Below are 27,000 nucleotides of genomic sequence, written 5' to 3'. Positions count from 1 at the left end.
TTTGACAGGTGAGCTGAAAGGACTGGTATAAAATTTGAATTTGGAGGAGTGTGAGAGACTGAAGACAGGGAAGAGTTAGCCCCTGTCTCGGCTTATGCCTTTCCTCTCTCCAGCACTGAACATTGAAAATTCTCACTTAGTTTCACCCAGTTCAGGCAGTAGGACAGGAAGGCATGTAGCAGGAGATTGGCTAAATGGTGCCTGTGAGGCTTTACTAACAGCATGTACCAAATGAGAACTTCATCTTCTTTTAAATGCCTGTCAGCTATACCATATTCCATATTGACATGACCATTTATTCTTATCACACCACAAGATAACTCACATCGATGGTACAACCATTCTGGTTCCAGTAAGGTTAAATATTTTAATAATTTTGTTTGTTTGTTGCACTAATTACTGCAGCCCATCCAATATTATCAGGCCAGAGTACTAACCTTCATATAACAGACCAAAACTTTCATCTGTACCGCATCTCAACTTGCTTTTATGAGTGCTCAGCAAGTGGAAAGCCTGACAAGAACACTCATTTATGATTAAACTGGTCTCACACTTTCAGAGAGAAGCATACAAATGGATGGAAAGCAGACTCAGAGGTCATGAGACAAAGAGGGTTCCCACATTAAAGAAAACAGGAGCAACCGAGTCTGTTTTATAAATGGATTACACTTTTAAAGGCTTGCGTGTAGGAGAGTCGTGAGCTGGTTTGAGTTTTCTTCTAGTAATTGCAAGATGAAAGTCTTGGGGAAACTTAATGAGACACTATTTCCTAGCAGTCCCTCTCCAGCAGGAATTTTCTTTCTAGCAAGGGCTGCCTAGGCTAGCTTTTGTTTCAGAGGCTGAAAAAACAAACAAAAATAAATGGAGCATTTGTGTTATGAGGACAGTTAGATCCTCAAAGAGGATTGCTGTGTTGCTGGAGAACCTGAGCATCCAGATTAATATCAAAGGATTATGATTGCTGAAATACAGTTAGCTGAAAACAGATCCTTTTTCTATTTTTTTTCTTTCTTTTCTTGTGCAGAAAGATGCATTCAAGCATTCTGAACAAAAGAGCACTTTGATCTGTTCTGTGGACTTCTGTCACATACAAATCAGAGAGCTCCTGGTACTAGAAGATAAATCGCTGATCAGTGAAATTGCATTATTTTCACAGATAAAATTATACACATTTACAAGAACCTTAAATAGTATCATTTACTAATCATGCTTTCAATACAGCATGAGTAGTTGACTGCATCTTGAAAGAAATAACAAGTTGCAGTACTTAGGCAGAAGGAAAACTCTGTAGAGCCAGTTGGAGTGAACAAACCAGAAGGAAGAATGGAAGGAAAATTAAAGAATAATACACATTTTTTTTGGTAGGAAACAGAAGATATGAGAAGGTAAAAAACTGCATGTAATTGGGAGCCTTTTAGAGAACACAGTTCAAGATTACTTCAAAATAGATCTGGTCAGACTTTTGAAATTCATTCTGCTGGGAAGGTTTTCACTCTTAATCAAAAAGAAAACCCAGAAATTGTGAAGCTCCCCCATGGGTATGAAATTAAGTCTGTCTTGTTTCATTTAGTTTAATTTCATTTCATTTCATTCATTCATCTTTGTAACTCCTCGTACTGACTTAATTCCTAGCGCTCATGAAAGTCTACTAGCAGAGTTTGTGATCCTAGGAAAAAACCAAAAAATCCACTATTGATCGCTTAGTACAGCTGTGATCCCTAAACTGCAGAACACTGCATTGGTAACTACAACATCATCATGAACAAGAATGCTTAGACAGCTGTTGTGAAGAAGGCAATCTAGAAATGAAGAACAGATAAAGACAAGGCTAAAGATGCAAGAAGCTTCACAGAGATCATGGCAGATGATCTCCTTGGAATCTTTCAAGCACTAGAAGTTCTCATTCAGACTCTGATGCTGGACATGTTCTTGAGCTTTTACAGTAACTTTAAGTAGTGCTACATACAGAATCTACTGGGCAGAAAGCATGCAATTTTATCCATGGATTTACCAAACAAGACCTGAAACAAAGGAAAAGCATGCGGTCTCCACAGAAAGTAGTACAACTCTCAGTGGCTTTGATAAATACAATATAATCATCATTTTTGTTACAATGGCCTCAGAAGATAGAATTAAACAGTTTCAGATGAGCCATATTATTTAGAATCACGTTTTGATTATGTGATTTACCCTCCCAGCTATTTAGGCTGTGTAACATCCACTGTCTGTTTAACCAAAATGGACCAGCTGATGATGGATACTTTTATACTGAGTGAAATTGACTGTGCAGCTGTTTAAACACTGAAGGCACTCAAGCGACTGCTTGAGCTATTATTGCTAGAGGTACTGCATTCTGAATCAAGCTCTAACTAGGAAAGAAATACCTGTCACATGATTTTCATGAAAAAATACCCTGAGAGTTACTGGGTGAGTACCACTAAAAATACGGTTTGTAAAAAAATTACTTAAAATTACATCATTAAGTCTGTTTTGAATAACATTTCCCCAGGGCTTACAGGACCCTGTTGTGAATTTTTCATAATGTCTATACTGGAAACTTAAGGAACATGATCTACTTGGAAAGAAAAAAGGATATTAACAACAACAAACCTACTATATTTAGTCCTATATTCAATAAATTACCTTCTTCTAAACCAGTAATGATCAAGGTGCTTTGACAACCTGGTTGTGTTATTTGCAGGAAGTGGAACTATTTTGAAACAAAACCAGTCCTCACTGAAAAGCACTCATGTTAATTGATAATTCTCATTTTTTAAAAAATCAAAATTTAAAACTCTGTTTAGTTTTCTAATTAAAAATACCCTGTGTATTAAGTTTAGCAATACAATTAGAGCACATGTCCCTAAAAAATGTCAGAACAAATGCTGATTTTATTACCTTCATATTCCTCCCAGGAACATAACAATGCAGGCCAAAGGGATGTTCCACAGCACGGAGGGCACACTCAGCACAGAAACTGAGGGAGTCGGCTGGGAGGGGCCCATCACTGCTCAGGGTGGGCTGGGCATCCATCACAGGGTGGGGAGCAGCTGTGTCCTGTTTCTTTTTGGTTTTATTTCTCTCTCTCTCATTTTCATGACAATTATTATTAATAATTATAAATTAATATCCATTAAGTAATATTATTGTTGTTATGATTGTTGTTATTATTATAATTAATGCTATTATAATTTTCCCATTAGTAAACTATTCTTGTCTAACCCACGAGTTTTGCTTTTTTCCCCCCAGTTCTTCTCCCCACAGAGGGGGCAGGCACAGAGGGGAGTGAGAGGGCATCTGCATGGTACTTAGTTTCCAGCTGGGTTTAAACTAAAACATGCAATTTCTTTCTTGCTTTACAATCTTTGTCACTACAATAATATGTAATAGTCTCTAATGTACAGAATTGGTAGGCTGCTAGTCAGTCCCAATTCAGCCTCAGGACTTTTACAATAAATCAGTTAATTACAAGTACATCACTGGCTTTGACTTGAATTAACATTTCATAGTATGTTGAATTTGGTGGCACACAAATTCGGTATAAAAGTTGTTGAATTTGGTGACACAATAATAGTTTTGAGTATGACAGATATCACAGACAACACTAATTCAGCCCTTCTTGCATTCTATAAAAATTATAAAAATGACACCCTTTTGGAGAGAAAAAATTACCTGTTTAGAGATGTCAAACCTTTCAACCTTGCAATTTGCTTTTCCACAAAGAGCCAAAGCAGATCAAAAACCTGCTTTAAAATGGGACAAAATAATAAACTAGAAGTCTTAACAGCTTTCCAAAAATACAAAAAATAGCTGCAATTTGGTACATAACATTAATGGTGCACTATTAACTCCCAGCTGCAGGACAGACAGATGGCAGCATACGGCCATACATTTGCAAAATGGAGTAGAATTTCAACACTGACCTTCTGAACCAGGGGCTCACAAAAATGCTATACAAGATTTGGCTTGTCTCACCAAAGCTTCATGGGATACTTACAGGCTAAAAAAAAGTAACAAAAAAATAGTGTTCACTGTCTTTACTGGTACCTTTTGTGGAAAAAATACATGTAAACAGAAAAGAGACTGCAAGAATAAATGCTAAACTGACATAAACCAAAAATGCTGTTTCTAATACCCCAGCAACTAAGCGCACAGACATATTTGTTGTTATATTTTTTAGCAGAATATCTCTCTGCATATGGCCTTATGAAAAACAGTTACAAAGATAGACTAGCATATGGTTTTAGTTTGAATTGATACTTAAGGAGTTATTTTAAAGGGATACATTAAAGGCATATTTTAAGACTTTTGAGTGTTGCAAAACACACACAGCTTTCCACTAACTTCAGCACATCACACATCCAAATTAGAAATTATGTTCATGCTAGTGACTTTCCAAACAAGAAGGACACGTTAACCGTGTTTGGGAACATCATACAAGAATGTCAATCTCCAGTAGAATTTTGGAAAGAACCTATCACAAAAAATATTGATAACCTGCTATATGAGCAGAAACAATACTTAAAGAACAAAACCACAACATTTTTGTTTCATTCCAACATCAGAACCCACATTGTTTAGAAGTTACTTGAATACACAAGCCTCACATGTAAAACAGATGAATAGTAAAAGATCAAAATGTCAGAATTTAGGTCATAGCCCACATACACAAAGGAAATATATCACTTCATGAATCACCACTAAACTGAAAGATTGCTCCCTTCTGACCTGCCCAAGAAGTTAATGCTGATGTAATCAGACAGGAAGGATCTCTGCAGCAAGGGTTTCACAGAAGAAGCTGTAAGGTACAGGAAGAGTGAGGAGGGGAAAGAAATTCTCAAGCTTGCATTTCCTAAGTGTTGGATGCACAGCTTCTTGCTAGCAAGTCAACAGAAAAGATTCCTGTTGTCACCAGAATATGAAAATGTGAAAGGTTTTCAAAGACACCAAGAACAAAGAAGAAGGTCCACAAGTCAATCACCATATGTTAAGATGGAAATGTGGAAATATAGCACTAGCACCATTGCTTTAAGACTTGTGTTAAGGATATCAAGAAAAATTATGCAATATAGGTTTTGCTTCCCTGCCCTTCTCACAGTGATTTTTTAAATAGAAAGACTAATCTTGGCCAGATTTGATAAAAGTAAATCTGTCAGCTATTAAGAATCTAAAAGTTCCGGGCAACTAAGTGCAGAGGGTCTAGATGATATTAGTGCCCTTAGAGATGGAATCACCAGAGCCTGAGTGCAGGAGTCATTAGTCACCAGAGCATCCAGATGGGACAGAACTGTTAGAAATACTTGAAGTTTGTATGTCATTCAAAGGGGAAAATAATACAGAAAGCCATAAATGTTATGTTCTGTTATTTCCAGTATTAAAAAACCCCAGTGGAAATGCTTTTATGATGTTATACAGCCTCTTTTATATACTGAGCATGGTTTTACATGACAATAGGCATCTAAGTATTCACATAAAATAGGCACATGATAATTTTTCAGATAACTCAGATTTGTACATATAGAGTGCAAGATGAAACAGCCTGATATCCCTCTTCTGAAAGGAAACTTCACAAAAAGAAAGACAACTAGAAGTGCTATTTTCAGTTCCATCTTCCATCAATTCTGGTTTCAGCGAAGTGACTTGGGTGTTACTTAAGGCACTTAAGTCATCACTTTAAATATATTCTGGTTTATTGACCATGGAAGAAAAGAGAAGAAAGACCATATGACCTGTTGCTACAGCTGTGTAACAATTAAAAGGAAGAAAATTGGATTTCAAATCCACAGACTACAGTGGTTTACAGATACCGGGCTATTAAGGAAATTGTCTTCTGGGATAAACCCATTCCCTGTTTTTTTGAATTGAATCAGGATTAAATTACTTTTATTGTTTCAGGAATCTTCATTCTTAGACACTGTGCAACTGTTTCATGCTTGCATAAATTTGGAATGGATCCTAAGCTAATTAGTCGTCATGGAGTCCTTTGAACTATCCATTTGAATTTAATGCTAACTAAAGACCTTGCCAATCTGTTTGCCAGAATAGAGGCAAAACACAGGTAGCAATATCAGCAGCTGGATTTCTGTATCTCATCTATTAATGGGCTGGCTATATCCTTGAGTTCATTCTTTTATCTTATCATTTACATTGTAGGAATCAAAAGACAAAGCAAAAGGTGAACCAAAGTACTTCATCAGGTCCTTTGCTTCTGAGTTCTGCTATTAAAGTTGCCCTTCTAGGGTCAAAATTTTTGAAGGTAACTGTTGTTGCTGTTGCTTCCCTCTGACATGCAGCACAGCTAGTTTTCTTTTCAAAGCTTCTTCAGCTGAGTATGGGGCTCTTAAAGCTCTTCACAAATAGCAGGGTAGTGTTTTTCAGGCTGCCTTCTCCTACTGACAGATGCATGCTTGGAAGAAATCAATCTTTGCGGCTAGCCCAGTTTCCAGATTGGATATGGGTGGTCAGTTCTACTCAAATAAACCTCCCAAATCACTGTGACCTCTCCTCCATCTTTTACACAGACAGAAATTCTGAACAGCAGGAGAGGCAATTCAGATACACAGAGACATGGGTTTAGACAGCAGTAAGAATGTAGCTACACTTTTTCCAGTATTACCTTAAAGAGATAATAGTGAGCCATTTACCACATACCAGCACACTATCCAAAAGTGTTACACAGATTGACTTCTTCCATGTGTATTTCTACATTAGAAGTAATTGTATCTTTGTGAATTCTTGCCTTTTAATATTGCCACAACCTTGGGGAGATAAGGCAGGCAAGGCAGAGTGGTAGGGAAGCCACCTGTATGTCCAGAACTGCAGAGGAGATAGCATGGACATACACAGAGGTGAAATAATGTGACAGAACAGAAAGAAGTCTAAAGCTAGTAGAGCATTAGTTGGATTGGTAACCAAAATTACTCACAATCTGTCCTATTCCAATCAGTATATTCGTGTAAATGAAGGGCAGAAAGATGCTCAGATTTTTTAAAACAAACTTATAAATTCACTTCCCAAATACCCTTTCTTCAGGCTAGTTGCAGCAACATAGTGCATAAGGAGACACTGGATAGAACTTTAATTCTTTAGCATATATCTGATAAAGTGCACAATATAAGAAAACATTTCAACATTACTCAGCTAGCCACTACATTATTTCTCCCAATCAGATAAATGAATGCAGGGGGTTACATTTGCAGTCCTTATTTATATAGATAGATTTAGAATCCCCCTCTCTTAATCCTCCTTTAAAGTAATCCCCTTTCATGTGTTCATTTTAATTGTGCATCTTGCTGATGCCTATTTTTTGTTTAACATAGCAATCAGAAAACCATCAAGTAAGTAACAGCACAGAAAGCACAGAAAGACTATTTCACAAGAGACTATTTTGTAACATAATACTGAAAAAGAACAAAAGCAATTTTTATTATGGTGTAACTATCGTGTAATTCCTGCATGGAGACTGAAGCAGCCTCTATATGCTCTGTTATGTGAATCTTTGCTTAACTTCTATGGCCAACCACAAAAATGTTCAAATAAAGTGCATTTTAAAGTAATTGTGCTGATGTTTCAGACTGGGAGGTAACATTACCTAAGAACTGTATCAAATTCATGAAGCTGGGTCTGCACCTAAGCAACCAGACTTTGAAATCTCAGAGGCCTTTTCCTTGAGTTTGATGGATGAGCACAGCTGCAGTGGCAGGATACACCAGCCACCTGAGCAGCATTCCAAAGAGGGAGCTCAACTGGAGCAGAAACACATCTTGGAAGCACTGTGTCACCTGCACCAAAATTAAAATGGTGCTTTCTGCCTGATTTTTTCCCCTGTGGCCGATTTCTAAGAGTAATATTTTTGGAGAGAAGCAACATTACATATACAGAAAAGAACTTCTGTCCCAGAGTTGTTTTGGGTACTTGAACATATCTTATTTGCTTCTTACTATTCCTACTTGGTGACAGTTCATTATCTGCCTGGCCATAGTGAAACCCTGCTGCCACGGGTTGAAATTGTCTCCACTGCAAGCATCTTCCTCTATTGGTTCATGGCTAAAGCATTTTGTACTGGAATAATAGTAGAGTCCTGCAACTATACTCATGAATTAAACACAATGGTATAATATCTCTGTCACCATTTACTTCTTTTTTTTTTTGTAGCAGAAATGATCATTAAAAAACTAAGGACAAAATCAATTACAACACTTATTACTGCCTGAAGGAAGTGGGGCAGAATGAAGATTGCTTTACTTCCACTGCTGTTGGAAATTTTACCTAATATCCTTTTAAAATCATAGAATCACTGAGAAAGCTTCATTCTTCTGTGTCAGCTTTTTTAGTGTTTCAGACTCAAAGCTATTTTTACAACTGTGTCTAAGTGAAGAGGTTGAGTGATGAAGATTGTAGATGAATCTGTAGACAGAATAAAATAAATGTATTTTTCCTAAGTATTATTTGGCCATATTTTACTTTATATCCCCTCCAAGGGTTTCATATAGCTACACTAGACTATTTTTTTTTCTATCTGCCTTGCAACAATAAGTTGACACAGTCTCCCCATGTTTTTGGCAACAGCTCAAAACTGACCTAAAATTTTCAAGATATATGACAAAATTTTGCACATTTGAGTACTTTTGCAGTGAAGAAGATGATTTTATTTGAATGTTATAAATGAAATTTAGAATGCTGTAAATACGTACAGTTTGGTGGAGAAGAACTTTTTATATCCCAGCACACTTACTCCATCACTGTTTAATGGAGAAATATTTTCCCTAGGATATATCTTTTTAGCCTGCAAAGCATATTCAAGATTTTTTCTTGTTTCAAGTTTGGAAGCAAACAATACTATGTAAGCCATCCTAATCTTTCAAAGTTCAATATGTTATCCTGGATAATGATATCATTCCAATCATCATGCTTTCTAAGAATCTGTTTAATATTGAAAGCAGTAATAGACAACTCATTAGAAAAATAGCATAGTAAAAATTCAGTTTGAAAATTATTGAGATACTCTCTTAATTTTCTATGCATTTATTTTTGTAATTATTATTGTCCTAGCTTTATAGCTTGGCAGTTACAGAAATAGTGTAATTACTATTAGCATCCAATAAAACATTTTAAAGTACTTTCATAAAACTGAAAATCATCTAGTTTGTGCCTCCGAAATTTGCAATGGAAAATGAAGAATGAACCCCGTGATTGAGAAGTTATTTAAAATTCCCTTGTTATTTTGGCTATCAGCAGGAAATGCTTCCAAATTACTGAGGGCATTTCATAGTTCTTTTAAAAAGTGCATACTTTCAGTTTTAAAGATTTAACATATTTGTCAACAGTGGCAATTTAAAATAACCTTTTTGTTTCAAATAATCCATATTAATTTCATATTTAGCATTATATCTGTCTTAACCTTAAAGTAATGGCTGTTGCTATAAGAGCTGTAGGACATATGAAGAAATAAGTTAATGTTTTTAGGTTCAGGTTTAGGCTGCATTTCTTGAAAAAAAGGCAAAAAAAGAAGTACTTCTTGCTGCAATCACCATGTATTTTCCATCCTGAATAAGAAGCCCCATTTTAATTTAACTTTTTTTGTGAGTACTGTGAGTACTGAGTACCATACCCTCCCATAGGTAAAAATAAAACACTAACTTTTCATATCAGAAGTCAAAGTACAGTTTTGTACTAGTGTAACCCTACATAGTCATGATTATTGACCTGCCTGTGGCATTTTCATAAGGGTTGGAACTTTAATGTATAAGTTAAAATAATGGTTCCATTAAAATCAATAATACAATAATAATTGTATTATTACTATTACTATAATAATACAATTCCCAGTGACTTTACTGGGACTTCCCACTGCCCTTTGCTTCACATTGTTCTTGATTATTCATTTGGAGATTATATGAAAGATGAAAAATATCATTTTTTATCTATTCATAATTTTTTAGATAAACTCTATAGGCTGTTGTTTCTTTTACATACATAAGTGTTCTTACTAGGCACTAAGAAATCTGACTTTCAAGTATCTCTGTCCAAATCACATGAAAGCAACCACTGAGTTGAGGCTTCCCTCGTAACACTGTATAGATACATACAGAAAAGCATATCTAAGTTTCATACGTTTCAGCAGTTATGTATTCATATATTTGGTTGTGCAGTGGTGTGAGGATTAAAAATTTAAATTTCTTTTAAGCCTGAAAATTCTTTAAATGCTCTTTTAGAAAGCACATCTAGAAAACATTTTCAGTTCTTGAATAAATAATCATTAAATCACTCTTCTGCATATAGTAAATATGGATGTTAAGTAAAAATAAATCTAACACTAAGTAAGGGGTAAGAGACATAGAGCAGACAAAAAAAGCTTTTTGATGTATTCGTTCCTTCAGCCCATTGTGTGATGTCAGTGTTGCAGAGCCAGAAGCAGGGCTGTACCAACAAAGCACCAGGATTTCCCTCTTGCATGTCAGCATGGTTCTACTGCTCACTCTCTATCACAACATGGGCACCAAATACACAAATTACAAAAAAAAAAAAAAGAATCTCAACTTGATTCAATGTTACTACTACCTGATATATATCCTTAAAGCACTTTGTCTTCAGGTGCTTTTGGGCAATTGGATCCTTATATTTGTCTCCATTAATTATACTGCATTCCAGAAGTTTCCACTTCAGAAAGTGGCACTGTGTCCTACTAACTAAAATGTCTAATTACAAAGAAGATGGCCAAACATACAAAAAAAAAAAAAAAAAAAAAGAGAGAAAGGGATGATATCAAGGTATGGGGTTTATGATTAAAATGAGCCTGTGACTTCATGGGTCTATATATAAAACTGGCATTTACATGGAAATTTTTATAAAGGCATTTGGTGTGAATTGATATCTCAGTATCTTAGGCAAAGATAATATTGATAAAACTGTATAACATACTACACAGTCCAAACTGTAAAATAAATTTTTTTTAGCTACATTTTAACCATCTAAAGAGAATGCAAGCAATCAGATAAAGCTTTGATGTCATAGAGAAGACTGACTGATCCTAAACTATGCTATACTGTAAAACAGGTGCTCAATAGCATCAGAGCACTAAATTCTTTGACTACACTGACCCTCAGCAGCATTACTAACATACCTATTCTTGTCCCAAGTATATCAGAAATGACTGGTTCAGTGCTGCCATCAGAAGGCACCAGAGCTGAAAAGGAGATTTTTACCTGAACAGCCTGATTATATCAGGATTTGAGTTCTTGTTCTTCCCAATGAAATGCTGAATTTGTCAGGAGAGAATTGTGCCAAATGTTGGGCAAAAATTTCTGTATGTACTGGTGCAGTTGACCTAGGATAGCAAAACATGGAAACAATAATTTGTAACTGTAGCTATCACATAGAGTAGATTAGCAGCTGAACTGTAGAAAGGCATACTAGAATCCTGACAGCTAGGAGGTTTGCAGAATCTCATTTTATGCTTTTACTTGCAAGAAGTATGAACACAGAGATAAAAAGCTGGCATGTTTCATCTTCCCTCTACTCTAGCCAGGTCTAATGGAATTCTGGCTATCAATAAAACAAAAGGGTGATTGAATTTTGACACTCTTCTTGTAAAAGTGAATAATAAAACAGAAAACTTTCATCTTTGACCATGGTTCAAGAGAAATTACCCTTGTGTTTCATGTTAAATTAATATTTCATGTAATTCCATTTAAAATTTGGAGTTATCCACTATCATTTGCTTATAATGATTTCATTTCCATTTGATTAGATGTGCTTCAGCTTATTGTCATATTCATTAACTACATCCACTGCCATGGGAGTGTAATGCTAATCTGTTTGTTTGGATTCATTTCCCCCAGTCAAACAACCTGGGCAGAAGCGCTCTTTCTCGGTTTTACAGGTATGTAATGTCTACTTCTACATCAAGAGTATGAACTTGAGATTACTGTCTCTGCTGTAAACATAGGTAAAGAAAAAATGAAGTTCCAACAAAGTGCCAGGCTGATGATGCTTACTTATCTTGATTCACTAATTGATTTTCTGGCCTTAGATATCTTTAAAAAGCAGCTGGGCTTTTAAAATACTGTAATTTCTCATAAACTGATGATTAAGATTTTCATAACTGATGAGTGAGATTTCGAGCCTCCCAGCAAATATTCCCACTATGGTCCCATTTTCAGAAGAACACATTTACAATATTTACCCCTTAAATTTTGTTTTTCTGTTATACATTGTTTCTGAAAATCCTCAAGACTCTCAGAAGCATTCTTGCCTACATTTCTGTATGCACACAAAGATTTTCACCCTTCAGCATTTCTTTTGCAACTAAAGCCAATAGGACTTTAGTTTGTAAGGACATAGGGAGTATGTATCTGCATCACAAATTATGCCAGTGATTTTTTTAAGTCAAAATATGATTTAAACTGATCAGAGGATCAGCTTATCTCATTCTTTTGAGATCTTCTGCTTGAATTTGTTTTGATCTCTAATACAGACTGACATAAAAATTAAGTTAAAAATTAGAGGTGGCCTCAGACCCATCTAGAAAGCCAGATGTATATCCAGGGCTACTCAAGATTCAGTACTGAATTATAGGCTTGAAATATCACATGCCTGGGTGAAGGAGTGCCATAGAGAGAACTTTGTGTACATTGCTAAGATCTTAAATGCTCAACTCAACATCTTGTTCATAAAACAGTACTTGCCCATAATGAACAGACCATGATATTACCAGAGGGTCAGTCCAAAGGATTCTCAAAACAAGAGCCACCACTTCAATGCTGACAACCTTGAACATAGGTATTTCTGTGTTGAACTGAGGAAAAAGTACAGAAAATATAAATAAAGGATGTTTGGATAAAAATATGTAATGTTTACTGCAAAAAGCCCAACAACATCAAAACTATTCTTGTGAGTTCTTGCTTGAACAGAAATTAATCCTGAGCTTGAAAAAAAGACTTTAAATTTTATGATAATTATTTTAAGTGCAAAATGCTAATAAGAAAGCTTTAGAAAAAAAAAACAAACCTAAATACAAACCAGAAAATTACCTACTGCTAATTTATATTTTAATTATAAATTGATTTTACCAGACTGTTTCTTCTAGTTGTTTCAGTATTTATCTAAAATCAAACTGCAAAGTGTGCTGGGTCTGAGTTCTTACTGTTTCCTTTGATACCCTTCTTGAACAGTTCTGGCCCTATTCTTGCCCCAAGAATATCCTTCTAGGGATCTCACTGAATAAACATTGCTCAGGACTATTTTACTTATATCCTATCTGATAAATTCATTCATTACACAGAATAGATCAAGCATAATAGAAAAGTTCTTTACAAACCAACATTCAGCACAAGTAGAAAAGGGATGGCAGGGAAAGAAAAATAATGGCAAAATCTGTAGGGCTTTTAGTGAAAGCAAAGGATTTGTTCAAATTCTTAATCTAGCCTTAACCTATTCCACGTAGTGTCTAAGAGGGAGAGTGGGAAAGAATAGATCAAACATCTCTAAGGCTACATATTAAGGAAAAAATATCCATGCTCATTAGGCCTTTTAAAATTGAGAGTAATATAATTTTTAATAAATGAATTGCTATTTAGATTGAAATTAGTTGTCTCCTTCCCCTTCCAAAAGATTCACACTGGAGACTGCAAAAGAAAAAACAGTTATTTCTCTCTGTCCTATTCATACTTTAAGCCCACTGGCCAATGGAAAGACTACTAAAAGTCCATGTGAATTCATAGCAGTGCTTGACATTTTGTGCTGGTTTTAGGATCAGACAGAAATTAAACTCCAAATAATCCACTCCCCTTCTCTCGCCCTTTCTGGTAAAGCAGAGAATATGGGTTCACAATTTGGTGAAAGCACAAAGAAAGGATAAGACATGCACAATAACAACAGCAACATTAACAGCAAAACCTTACAAAAAGAGGTGTTTCACCCCCAAAAGGTGTTTACCACTGGGAACAAAAGCACTGTGGGGTTGCCATTTTCCTATCACTCCCCTGGGCACCTTTGGGCTCAACCAGGCTCCCTCTTAGCTCAGCTGTGACTAGCACCACTGCTCTTGATCCCTACAGCATTACAAAAGTCAGACCCATCCTGCACATCAAGACCAGTCTCCTTTCTACACTTTGAAAAATGCATTTGGTTGCATAAAGGTTCTGAACAGCAACTGTGCAATTTATTAAAGCATGGAAAGAAGTATCTGAAACCAGCAGCTGGTTCATTTTAATCATTTGTCAAGCTGTAGATAGGCTACAGAGCTAGCTCTTGAAAAATGAGCTTTGTGTCCCATAAAGTCAGATAAGGATCTTTGCTGTTGTGCTTTGCTTTCCAAGTTTGCTCTGTGTAGCCAACATCAAGCAGTGTCTCATGCTGTTGGTTTGTAACATAGGGAAAAGTCAAATATTCAAGAAAATTTTTAACATATTGAGGGATCTTGTCTCATGTCACTTTCTTGGTTATTCTGTATCTTACAAAAAAGTAATTTTTGTAAGATATTTTATGCTGCTTCTTACATCTGTATCTTGGAAATTTCAGAGATGTTCAAACAGTAATGCACAATCATCCAATAGACATCTGTCAAGCCCAGACATAGCAGAAGCAATGATTTCCTGTGGCTGATCTGGGACAAGGTGATTAATCAGATATTCTCTTTTGCTCAGACCTCCTGTAGAATTCTCAACAAGAATGTTTGAAGGTAACAGCTACTTGCTCATCCTCAGCCAAATTCAGATCTCTTAAAATTCAGCATGGTCCTATATGTAGAACAGAGAAAACCACCAAGGTAATGCAGATTCTAGGAAGAATAGCAGCCATATTTTTCTAGTAACAACTTGACAAATATACTGAAAAAGTAATTACAACACTTGAGCCAATATTCTATCATGAGGTTTCAAGTGTAGGGTTTTCAGTTCTTCCTCACTGGCAAAGCTTTTAAAATCTTATCTGACATATCTTATTGTGTCTTTCATTTTACACGGTCTTTTTTTTTTCTTGCTGGTATTGTTGCAGATATGAATCATAAAGTGTATTTGCATAGTATTAGGAGTCTATTTTCTTTTTTACATGCAAGATGGAACAACATTCTTTAATTCTAAAATATGTAGCTATTCAAAATGTGACTCAGGCAATACTCAAGCTCTAAAGCATTTAAAAATACTACTAATGAGGCTGTCATTCAATCACTCATTTGGGCATACCTCTAATTTTGAACATGGACCCGTTGAACCCCACTCTTGCTTGAAGATAACAATGAAATTCAGGACCTTGCTGGATCAGAACCCAAAGGAGGTTCATTTCAATCTACAAGAGCAGCCATTAAAAAAGTGGCTAATCTAAGCCATTTACAAACAAGAGATTTAATGTATTTACATCTGTTCTGTTCTTCATGTACCTAGAGACAAATAACCCTAGAGACAGACTCCAGCATATTAGAGCCCAAAACAGTATCTTACTAGTCCAGTCATACTTAAATTTAGTGGCAGAAACAGGAAATATATGTTTTCTCAATATCTGTTAAATACACCATCTCCTTGACTGTTATCTTCCCCTTCTATTTCTGTTCTGTCCTGTCACTCCCTCCCACCCCTTTCTCCTGCAAAAACATGAAATGAAAATATACAGAAAGGTCAAGGACAGAGAGTTTTGTTATTGATACATAGAAAGGGCTCACAGCTAAATAATGACAAGTTTAGTCAGGAGTCATCCAACTCCATTCTCTTTTGAAAATATACAGAAAGGTCAAGGACAGAGAGTTTTGTTATTGATACATAGAAAGGGCTCACAGCTAAATAATGACAAGTTTAGTCAGGAGTCATCCAACTCCATTCTCTTTCCTAAAAAATAAAAAGCATTTACCTGCAAAAACCTCCTATAGCCTTAGTATATCCCACTGGTGACAGGCTATTAAAATAGCAGTGTAATTTACTACCCTTCATTACTATCCTTTGTCTCACTAAACATTTGTTTCACATCTAACAAACCATTCAGTGCTACGTCCTGTTTCATATCATAATTAGGATACCCAGAAAAAATAATTTATTGCTATTTTGTGTAGTACATAGGACAGTCAATAAAAAAACCTCCAACATCTGGATATTTTATTTATTTTGGGGCTGTGTTTGCCTCCATTTCTTTTATTGCAGCTCTACTCACAGCTTTGCACTCAAACCATCATGACTGCTGCATTTACGGTCTTCTCTCTAAATGACTCACTTTTCTTCTTTTGTCAGTATCTCTGGGTTCTTTAAGGGATCTTATTGATCAGAAGACAATAGAGCTGACACTTTAATTCAGCACTATCCAGTCTATGCTTCTGCAATTCCTTGAAGTGCACTGAAATTCCAGAACATCCTACTTTTGATTAAAAAGTCGGCTCTAAAAATATTCAGGTTTGTCTTGGTTTCAGATTTTGAATATATCTGAAAACAGGAAGGGCAAGAAAGGAAATATTAGTTTAAAGAAAACCACACACTTTCAAACCAATGCTATTGTTCAGCCATACCACAAAAGGAATAAAAGGAATTTAAGGGAGAGTGTTGAATGAAAGAAGAATCAAATGTTCACATTCTCCACAAGGGAGAATTCCAATTCTGCCTAACTACAAAATCATAAAACCACCCTCTTAATCAGGCCAGGATCTGAGGGGGAAAAAAATAAGAAAAAAGAAAAAGAAATAAAAAGTGTTAGCAAGCTGAACAGCTTTTGTCAAGGTTGAAAAAAACTTTTACATGGTCCTAGGAGCCTCAAACTCTGCAATTGTCAGGTAACATCTCCTGTGACACAGACGTACTGAGGAACATGAGAGCAGGGAACAGACACTTATCAGAAGCGAATTCTTAACCCAATTCCATCTGAGATGAACAATGAAATCACAACTCCTTTTAATGCTGAAGGAAATCTTCCACACACCACTTAGTCTATTAAGCTCTCCTCAACTGTATATAAGTAAAATTTTACAGTACTACTCCTTCAGACTTCCAAATATGTAACCTAGAATAATACATAGCTTATATAGACTTAATAAAATATATTAAAATATTTATATATCAGAAGCATGTGACCTCAAATAAAGCCATGATTGGATGAATGTGTCCTCTCCATTAAGCTGTGGTGATCATTACAAACCTACTCAAATTTCCCATATTTTATTCCTTTGCAATGTATGTCTTTTTCTGAATGAGAATTTTCTCCCAATCTCAGGTATATTTTAATGTCTTGTTGTGCAGAACTTTACATGATTCCTTCCACAATTTCATTAGTCTAATTAAGGTATTTATTAATGCTTTCTAAGAAGGTAATTCCAATACTGTGGAATTACCATATTTTCTTCTGAGAATGAGAAAGATCCCAAGCGTAAAACTTTCTTTATCCCTGGAGCAACAGGACTGAAACATTACCCTGGAGAACTCAGTCCAGAATTTTTAATTCTCCAGGGACACAATGTCTTTAGGCATTCAGACTGATTAATTAATAAAAATAGAATCTGGGCTATCACCTGACCTTGACAGCAGAAGCTCTTCATTTTGTATCCAGCTCTCAGATTGCTATCATCACAATAAATCAATGTGCAATGCTTATTGCAGTTTCAGCAACACTTATCACGGATTGTATACAGTCAGTACCTTCTATCAATTTTCTCTAAACAGACGGCTTTTCCTGAGAAAACTACAGTAATGTAAACTACACTCTTTCATACACTTACACTTCTTAGAAGGTTTAAAATACTGAAAGGACTATCAGGGGCATTCTAATTAATTCTAAAAGCATGAAAATGGGAGGCAAAGCACTTGGCATCACTTGTAGAAACAAGATGTGATCAGATTTAAAAAAAAATATGGATGTCCGCTGTGTATGTCTGCTCTGCCTTAGCATGTGCACTTGTTGAAAATTATTACTGGTTTCACTAGACTGTCTAGTCTGAAAAAGTGCTCTCTCCCGTACTGTTTTGTTTCCAAATGTTGTTTGTGGAGTGAAGTGTTGTCAGTGGAATGCTTGAATAATACTGTGGACATACTGAATATGAAACTGCTCTCTCACTGGAGAAAACAGGAGCAACTATGCCAAGTCATTAAAATATGTTGGTTTCAAGTCAGTTTATGGGCACACTCAGGGCCATATAGGGTTTTTAATGAAGATTTCAATGTAATAATAAGATATTAAATATTAATCTCAATCTAAGGTATATAGTACCTGTTTTTAAAAATTAATGAATTGAGCACAGAATTGTGGCACAGTTGAAGCAAATTTCAGGAGAAAGATGATTTGTGCTGATGTGCTGGACTAGGCATTGAATGATCTTGGATCCATTCCCAGTTCTGCCCTCAACTTCATCTCGAGCCACATAAGCTTCTTTAGACAATACTGCAATGCTGTTTAGATATTTTAAGATGCACAGAGGTGTCTGCTAGGGTTTTGAAAACACTTAACTACACTTGGCAATTATATCCTCTGGAATTTGGAGACTCAAACTCAAATGTGGCCTGTAGACAGATGATAAAGAGCACAGAGTCCTCGTTCAGACAATACTTGATCTAAGTCTCAAATTGACCACCACACCTCAGCAACTGAATCTAAGAGTTAAGTCAATACCTCCCGACTGCTGGGGACAGCTCACTTTCTGTACCTGACAGAATTTAAATTCCTGTGATTTAGGGTGATTAGCCATCCCATAGTCACTAAGTAGAGAATTTTGAATGGATAACCCTCTGGTTACCAGAATAAATCCCATCATTTAAACATGGATATGAGTTTCTGGTTGAGGTTTCTACATCTTTTTTTTTTTCCCCTCAGTATTGCTAGGGGATAAATGTATTAACATCCTCTGAAGAGATTCTAACTGACTCAGACAACGTCAAAAGAAAATTTTGAGCAGAATAATTTGTCATGTTGAAGCTAGACATATTCTCAGAGAAAATATGTAAATAATTGGGAGTTCACAAACATTTTCATTTTACTGCTTACTCACATAAGGACTCTAATTAGTGCAAATCACTAAAGCCCAAATTGCTGAAATCTACTGACAATAAGACTCTTATGTTCCTTAACCCTTCCTGAAGTGATTTAAAATTAATGTGCATGGTAGAGTAGATAGAACTCTAACCTAAAATCTGTACAGCCCTAGAAGGTCCAGAAGAGGGAGTAATTCCCAGATATTATTTTTTTAAGAGGGAATAATGTGCAAGGTAACCTTCAGGACAAGAATGACAGCTTGTATGGAATATCTTAGCTCCTTTAATTCAAGACTTTCTATATAGCCAATGAACTGGGCTACAACTGTAAGTAAAAGAGAAGAGTATGAGAACAACAGAAGATAGAAACCACAACTGTTGATATGGTAAGATCAGGATGACTAAATCCAGTGGACAAATACACTTTTGTGCTGATGTACTGGGTGCTTTCCAAGAATCACAGAACCATCAGGGCTGGAAGGGAACTCTGGACATTATCTATTCCAACCCCTTGCTGCCAAGGCAGGGTCACCTAAAACAGGTTATACAGGAACATGGCCAGGTGGGTTTTGAATGTCTCCAGAGGGAGAGGCTCCACATCCTCCCTGGGCAACCTGTTCCAGTGCTCTGCCACCCACAATGTGAAAAAGTTCTTCCACATGTTGAGGTGGAATTTCTTGTGTTTTAGTTTACAGGTATTGCTCCTCCTTGTTCTGCTGGGCACTGCTGAAAAGTTCTTGGAAAACATATGTTCCTGTTAGCTGCAGACCCACACAATAACTTCCACAGGCCATAGAAACTTCCACACTAAACATTAGGCGTGCGTATGTCCACCATTGATTCCCAATTTAAGAATGATATTCGTAATAGTGCAAGGCAGGGAAATACTGTTTCAAGCATAAATCAATAGTATTTAGGATGCCAAGATTGTATCACTTCTGGTGCCAAGCCCATGGCCCATCTAAATGTAGCAAGGTGGGACAAATTGCAATGGCCATAATAATCATTAACAAAAAAGGATGCTCTAGTGAGAGTGCATTAATACCTTGAGAGGACATATCACTCCATTCTGGGAAGCAGTTACCTAAATATGACAGAGGTCAAGGAACTTAAATGCTTTTGAACACTGCACAAATCACCCCAATTGTTGGAATGATACTTGCATATGAACACATCAATATTGCCTGTATACAAAATAAATGAATAATTAAAATATGTAAAGAAAACAGCCTAAGCTGTTTGTTTTGCTATTTAAAACAACAGGTTTACATAGTGCAATGAAATATTTAATCACCATGTTTTCTTTTTGCTGATCTATTTTTCTGGATTGATTACCTCTGAAAGCTTTCCTGACATGAGCTTTTGTATGCTGACAAAGGCGAGGTGAAGTGAAGCATCTTGATTAGCTCCAATGCAGATCAGCTTCTAGGCAAGCTTACCAGAGCAAGAACAGAGAGCATGTGGTCAGGGAAATGCATTGATGTTAAATTAGGTTTAAAGAGAAGAGTAATCCACCCTCATATTTTCACAGAAAAACTAGCAGATAATACTTACAACTAAGCTTTTAAATTTTGGGTCAGTTCTTTCGAGAAACAGTAACAAAAAGAATGGTTAGCTTTGATTGCTGTGACAGCTGAAGGCATTCTGGCAATGTGATGCCCCTCACTCAGCAGGCTTCAAACTGCACCCATGCCTGGACTCCTAAGACCCCCTGACTGACCTTGTCAAACTTTCATTATACTGGACTGAAACTGCATCACTGTACATTATCTATACACGTGTCCCTGAAAAAATATAGTTTAACAAAATCCCACAGTTTTATGACTATTTACTGAGCTTAAAAGGCAAATAGACTCATTGAACTACTTCTGCATAGTATATTAACATCCTCCAAAGGATTATGTTGCCCTTCCCATACATGAGGGTCTAGCTCTACTGTTAAATTCAACCTTCTAAAGCCTATGAAAACCACTGCTTACACTGTGCAGGAAGATGCACAACTGTTTGGCTGCCATTTTAAATACTATTAACCAGGTGCTTTATCTGTGCTTCCCTTTCCAGTTTAGCCCAATGAAGTTTTAGCAATTGTTGGGGCACAGATTTTAAGTAGCTATGTGTTACCTCAGTATCAGTTTATTATTTCATAATTTATTAAAAATATGCAAGTACCATTAAAATTATTAATAAATCATCTAAGTTCCTACTGACACAACAAGCTCCAACAAATAGCTATATTACCCAAGAAATTAAAGAAGAACAAAAAAAGTGCCAACAGAAATGTGACAAATTTGCAGATATATTATAGATGTTATGTTCTGTTGAGGAAAAAAAAATTACGTTGTCTAGGATGAAAAGAACGCCATTCCAATAACAATCCTCAGTAACTACAGAGTCTGCTTAAGTCAGTGCCAACTAATTGCTGAACAGTTTACAGGGCACCTGGGGAGGATTTTAGGCCTGATCAGTCTCTGCCACAATCTTGATCTTGTGCAGGCCACTGATCATGCAATTTATCTACCTTACAATAACTCCAATTTATGCTGATTTTTAATAGCTGTAGTAGCAGCATTTTAATAGGAATAATGTTTTTAATTTATAAAATAATTAACTAAATACCAAATAAAGAGCTTGCTAGCTTTTTCTACTTTGACTACTACATTTTTCACTGTTAATTCCCAATCTTTTGCTATTAATTTCCAATAGATATTTCAGCCAAATGAATGTGTACTCATTGCTCGATAACTCCATTTGACAGCTTCTATCTAGCAAGATGTATCAAAGCAATTTTCTTACTACAAAACAAAACACATGGATTTTTTTCTCTTTCCCCATCCTCAGGATAAATACAAAATACAGATTTTAAGAAATGCAACACAGACTAAGGATGAAGTTGAATTTGATAACAGATCAGACGTGCTACAGCACTGAAGGGTCACAAGAGCCATCTCAGCTCTTCTACCAAAGTGCCTAATTCAAATTCTAGCGCTCAACTAAGTCAGAGTTTATTATTCCTTTCATATTTCTATGAATATTACAGACCACTGTACATGATAATTTGACTTCAAAGCTACCCACTAAGTTGAGGGAGGAAATGCCCAGCTGACCTGATGATGTTGCAGCTTGTGGCTGCAAGAAAGTACTTCAGCAAACCATTTAAGATGCGTGTATTTAAGATTTCTTAAAGCCAATTTTTAGCAATTAATTCATAATGGGAATAGATTTTTTAAAATTCCATTCCTTACTACTGGTAAAACAACCAAAAAATATAGGTTGGCTGCTTGTTCTCATCAATACATCAGTTCCTTGTGCATACATATAACTGTCACCAGAAAGAAAGAAAGAAGCTTGAAGGTCAAAGACTATAGGGAAGCCCAAAGGAAATAAAATGCCAAATTTCTACCCATGCTTATAGGAACATAAAGGATTACAGTCTGAACAATATTATCTTTTTACCTCATTATGAAATCTTGCAAACATTCCACCCTTGCAGCTCAATTGCTTTTAGAAAACAGTAATTTCAATGAAAATTTATGATCTCTAGTTCTGGCTCTAGAAACTAATTCTTAAAAATATTTTTTTATGCAAAAAGAAAAAACAAAACAAAACAAAACAAAAAAACCAACAAAAAAAATAAAATCAAACAAAACAACCCCCCCCAAAAAAAACCAACAAAAAAAACAACCAAACAAAAAACAAACAAACAGAACAACCAAAACCCCCCAAAACATAAATGTGCTCTACAGACATTTAGATAGGCCTCTTTCTGCATACATCCTTAAGGTCATAGGGTAATTTTAATGCTTTTTGGAGTGTTCCATTTATTTCACACTACAGGGACAATGCAGTTACTATGTTTTCACTAATAGCAGGCTCCAAGAGAAAAAACCAAAAAATGAGCCAATGATAACTTTTTTTATCTTCAGCTAGGCTGCAAACCCTGAATTCATTCCTGAACATCGAAAATGTTCATCTTTGCAAGTCTGGGAAAGAAGTGTAAAAAACCCCGAAGCTCTAGGAATCTGAACAGAACCAGAAAGTTCAAGCACCTCCTCTAGTTCCAAAAGCACCTCTGCTGTAGATGTAAGAACTTCAGGATTTTGCCCAGAATATAAACAGAAGCTGCATTCGCCCCTACGATTTCATATGGGCAGAAGTTTCTCTTCTGCGTAGAAAGATAACCAAATTCTCTCTTATATTTTCTAGTTACTGCTCTGTCCCTCTCCTATAAATCAGGTGGCAAAAAACCATGGCACACTTATTCAATATAGTCATGGTACAAATATAACACAGGACAGGAAACAGCCCTCACACATCTGTCTCAACATTTGGGACTTTATCAAAAAGAATGTAGAGTAGAGCAGAAATTGGCATTGCTCTACCATGTAAACATACACCACCTACAAGATCTTCCCAAACCATCCTATTTTACATAATGACTCTTTTTTCTGAAAGTATTTGCGCAAAAGACAAAACAAAGATCTTGTATTAATTAATAAAATTTTGTAGTATTGTGTGTTTTCTCCATTTTGAAAGCTGCGCTGCTAACACAAAGAATTTGTTATTAGAATGTCTTATAGCACTGACAGAAATTATTTAGGAGTAAGATTTCACATGTAAAGTTCACAATGACATTTTTCCTATGCTAAAATTTAATTCAAGAGGCATTTGCTGCATTTTAATAAAATGTGTCACTGATTTCAGTATTTTTTATGATTCTCTGTGGGAAATGGAGAAAATTTTATTTTACATCCAATTTAGCTCCCTTGCTCAGGCTTTAAGATATATTCTGGTTTTGAGTGCCATTTTCAAATTATCTGCCAATCTCTGTTCTCAGTACTTACTCTTGCTAAGAGTATTTTTTTTTACCATATGTTCACTATTACTCAACTGTTAAATGCATTCTTTGACTGAGCATCTAATTCAGGAAAGAGTTATGTGTTCTTATGTTCCCTGATCTCAGGGAAAGAACAGGTCATTGATCAGATTGCTTTCCACACTCAATGTATATCATATGGCTCAGCTTAACCTTAGATGATTTCATAACTGGTTTTGCATGAAGTACTTGTACGCAGAAGGTTTATTAGATTAACTAATCTATTTCCCAGCTAGGGAAGACCTTTAACATCACTTTCTGACTTCCAGTTATGAGCCAGGAATTGGGTATGACAAAACAAGATTAACATCCACATATTTACCTGAAACCCCAGAACCCAGGACGCACTTCGCTGCTTGAGACAGAGAGAAGCGTTATTCTTTTGCCTTAATTTTCTCCATTCAGGAAGGGAAGAAATATGAGAATTATACACTTAGCACAGACCTAAAACAATACTATAAACACAAGAATTAAAGTCATACTTTATTCACTGAAATGTTAATCACTGAGCCGCATCAGCTTTAGCATCCTCAGCATCTCAATGCAAAATTTATCACATTTGGAAAAGGATGGGAGGGGAGAGAGGAAAAGGAGGAAGAGAAAAAAAATCAAACACCCATATAATAATAAATAATAATCCCATTTTTACTTAATGTTAGATCTCATATATGATATTCTATCAATTTCTTCTTATCCCTGGACAGTTCTTTCTACCATTGCAGTTTACCTCCAACTGATACAGATAATTTTACTCCTTCAGATAAATTATCCCCATGCAACTTTTTGACAAGTCCGCTGTTTAGTTGTTAATAAAGGATACATTAGTTTATAGGGATGGAAATAAGCCAATTTGATGTCAATATTAAGATAAGTAGGACTGTTCAAAGTAACTGCACAGCTTTTTTGGCTACAGTTTAGTGGTGTTCATGGAGAAAATACGCCTTGTGTTAAACAAGACATCACAGGAAACGACCATCATAGTCTCTCCTTAAAATCTCCAACATTAAGAATAGTTCACTGAAGATGAATAAAAACCAGCTAGAATAAGTCAGTCAGGGCTAACTGCTAACAATGTATTCTGTTTACCCAAACATTTAAAGGCAGGGAAAGGGAGAGCTGATATCCCAATCGCCTGATCCCATCCAAGCGTAACATGCTTTAAATAGAGCTATGTAAGTTCTTTTTATCCCAGTCTTCCTGTGGTGTGAATGATTTTTTACATAATCATCCAGAAGTCCTTCCTCTGAATCCTCATTCAGTTGTAGCTCTAGGAGGAGACTAAGTCTGGATAGTCTTAAATTGTACATATGCAATCTTGCTCATAATGAAGAAACGGATTCCTAGTTTTAGTGTTCTTGAAAGGTTATCACTCAATGTAACCCCAAGAACACTGTAAGTATTGCAGAGCAGGTTAAGTTGCAAAGTGTGATTCTGCTTTATGACCTTCACAATTATTTTGTCATTCAACCTAAGGTAGCTCACAAAACTAGTACTAACTTAGACTTAATACATATGAAAAGGAAATCAAGGTTATTACTGTCTACAGAAATGAAGAAATCCTCGCAAACAAAACACATGAGGTAAAGTATTAAATAATTCATGTAGTTGAGCACTTTGCAAAAAGTGCTCACTGTGAATTGCATATGGATATCTGGTTTTATGACTGGAAAACTGATCTTGAAACACCAGAAAAAAACCTCATGTCATTAATTTTAAATTCAAAGCAATATTGAAAAGAATTGTATGAAGATCAACAAATAACTACAATTATTGTGGAAAATTATGAATAAAACATTAAATTGCAGGCTGTAAGCCCCTGGGCACTTTGCACCATTAAATGCATTTCTATTTTTATATCTCAACTCTCTCTGAAAAAAGAAGAAAATGAAAAACTTAAAAAGAAAATTATGGTTCTCTTACATTCAGCAAGATAGCTTTCTTTGTTATGAATAAAAATTACATAGAAATGAAACTCATCTTCTAATATAATATCGTTTAAGTACAAAAACCAGGAACTTCTTCAACAAGAAAGAAATTGGAGGGCAGAAAATTTCCAATATAGCATGTACATCTTTGGGTACAATACATATATTCTGACATATATTCTGATGCACCAATTTTTCTGAAATTGGCATTGTATATACAATAATACACCTCAAGAAGATATAAGTAATCTTTAGAGATTCAACAGAAGCAGCAATTACAACCATTACTTTCTCTACTTATCAGGATCTCATGGTCCCTTGAAAATTTAGTTTGAAGGTCACTCTGATTTCTAGATTAATTAGATGGGAAAACTGTATGATGCCTTGATGCATTCTATTTTATGTCTGCTGTTTAGACCAGATAAATTAAGTTTTTTTTCCATAGGCGTACATGTTGTCTATGATCTAAAACAGATTCTAACTCAATTTTATTTATTTGGGGCATAAACCCTTTTTTGGTATCATTTTATGTCATTTCTTTATGTAACAACTACTGTTTCAATGAGTATGATGTCAGTGGTCAGTGTTACAAAGGTCCTTGCTGTAAAATGCATTACTCACAGAACTCTTTCAGCTTCATCATGTAAACAATGTTCCATTTCTTTATAATGGTTGAGTTTAAACATTTATACTTATCTCTATCACTACAGTGCAGTGCTTCTACTTTCTGATTCTTGTTAAAGCTGATAACCTTTTTCTTTGTTTTAAATCTCTGAACTCAATTGTTGTGGACTTACCAAGTAGCTATTTCCTTCTATTCAGTATGCCTTTTTCAAACAATTGTTTTTCAAGCATTTAGTATGAATCATTGCAAATTTCTGTCAAGTGGCCTGATTGCTAACATCCAAGCCAACCTTAGCCAAAAACACTGGCCTTCTAAAACCAGCTCAGCTGCACATGCTTTAGTACAAACAAGGTCCTGTGCAGTGCTCAGTTCTCTTCCCCTAAGGCAGAGACAAGATAAAATAATTGTGCACTTGCTTTTTAAATCTAAAAATAGTTCTATAGGTGAATTAACCATGAATTCAAAATCAAGTACAAGGGAGACAACTCAATCACATACACAGCACATTATTAAATTTACTATTATTTATTGCAAGATCGATGTGTGGTCTGATTTTCAGCTTCTCTCCTATACCAAATCTATTTCATTTTAGCAAGCTCTGTCCCGATGCAAGACATTGAAGTCTCCTCACCCTCTTAGCCTATT

General features: G+C 35.6%; 1 long non-coding RNA gene across 1 annotated transcript in view; it reads right to left on the bottom strand.

Annotated features, from left to right (window-relative positions):
- Positions 1-27,000, bottom strand: part of LOC118688680 (uncharacterized) — a 59,863-nt gene that overhangs the window by 7,033 nt on the left and 25,830 nt on the right. Inside the window, exons 3-4 of the long non-coding RNA XR_004980500.2 lie at positions 12,713-12,796; positions 11,205-11,326 (exon numbers count right to left, since the gene is read on the bottom strand). This is a non-coding gene — a long non-coding RNA (uncharacterized LOC118688680). The remainder of the gene's footprint in view (positions 1-11,204; positions 11,327-12,712; positions 12,797-27,000) is intronic.

Source organism: Molothrus ater, chromosome 7 (assembly GCF_012460135.2).
Source record: "Molothrus ater isolate BHLD 08-10-18 breed brown headed cowbird chromosome 7, BPBGC_Mater_1.1, whole genome shotgun sequence".
NCBI classification, from domain to species: Eukaryota; Metazoa; Chordata; class Aves; order Passeriformes; family Icteridae; genus Molothrus; species Molothrus ater.
Note: the sequence above shows the minus strand (reverse complement) of the source record. Positions and strands in the feature narration are given on the sequence as shown.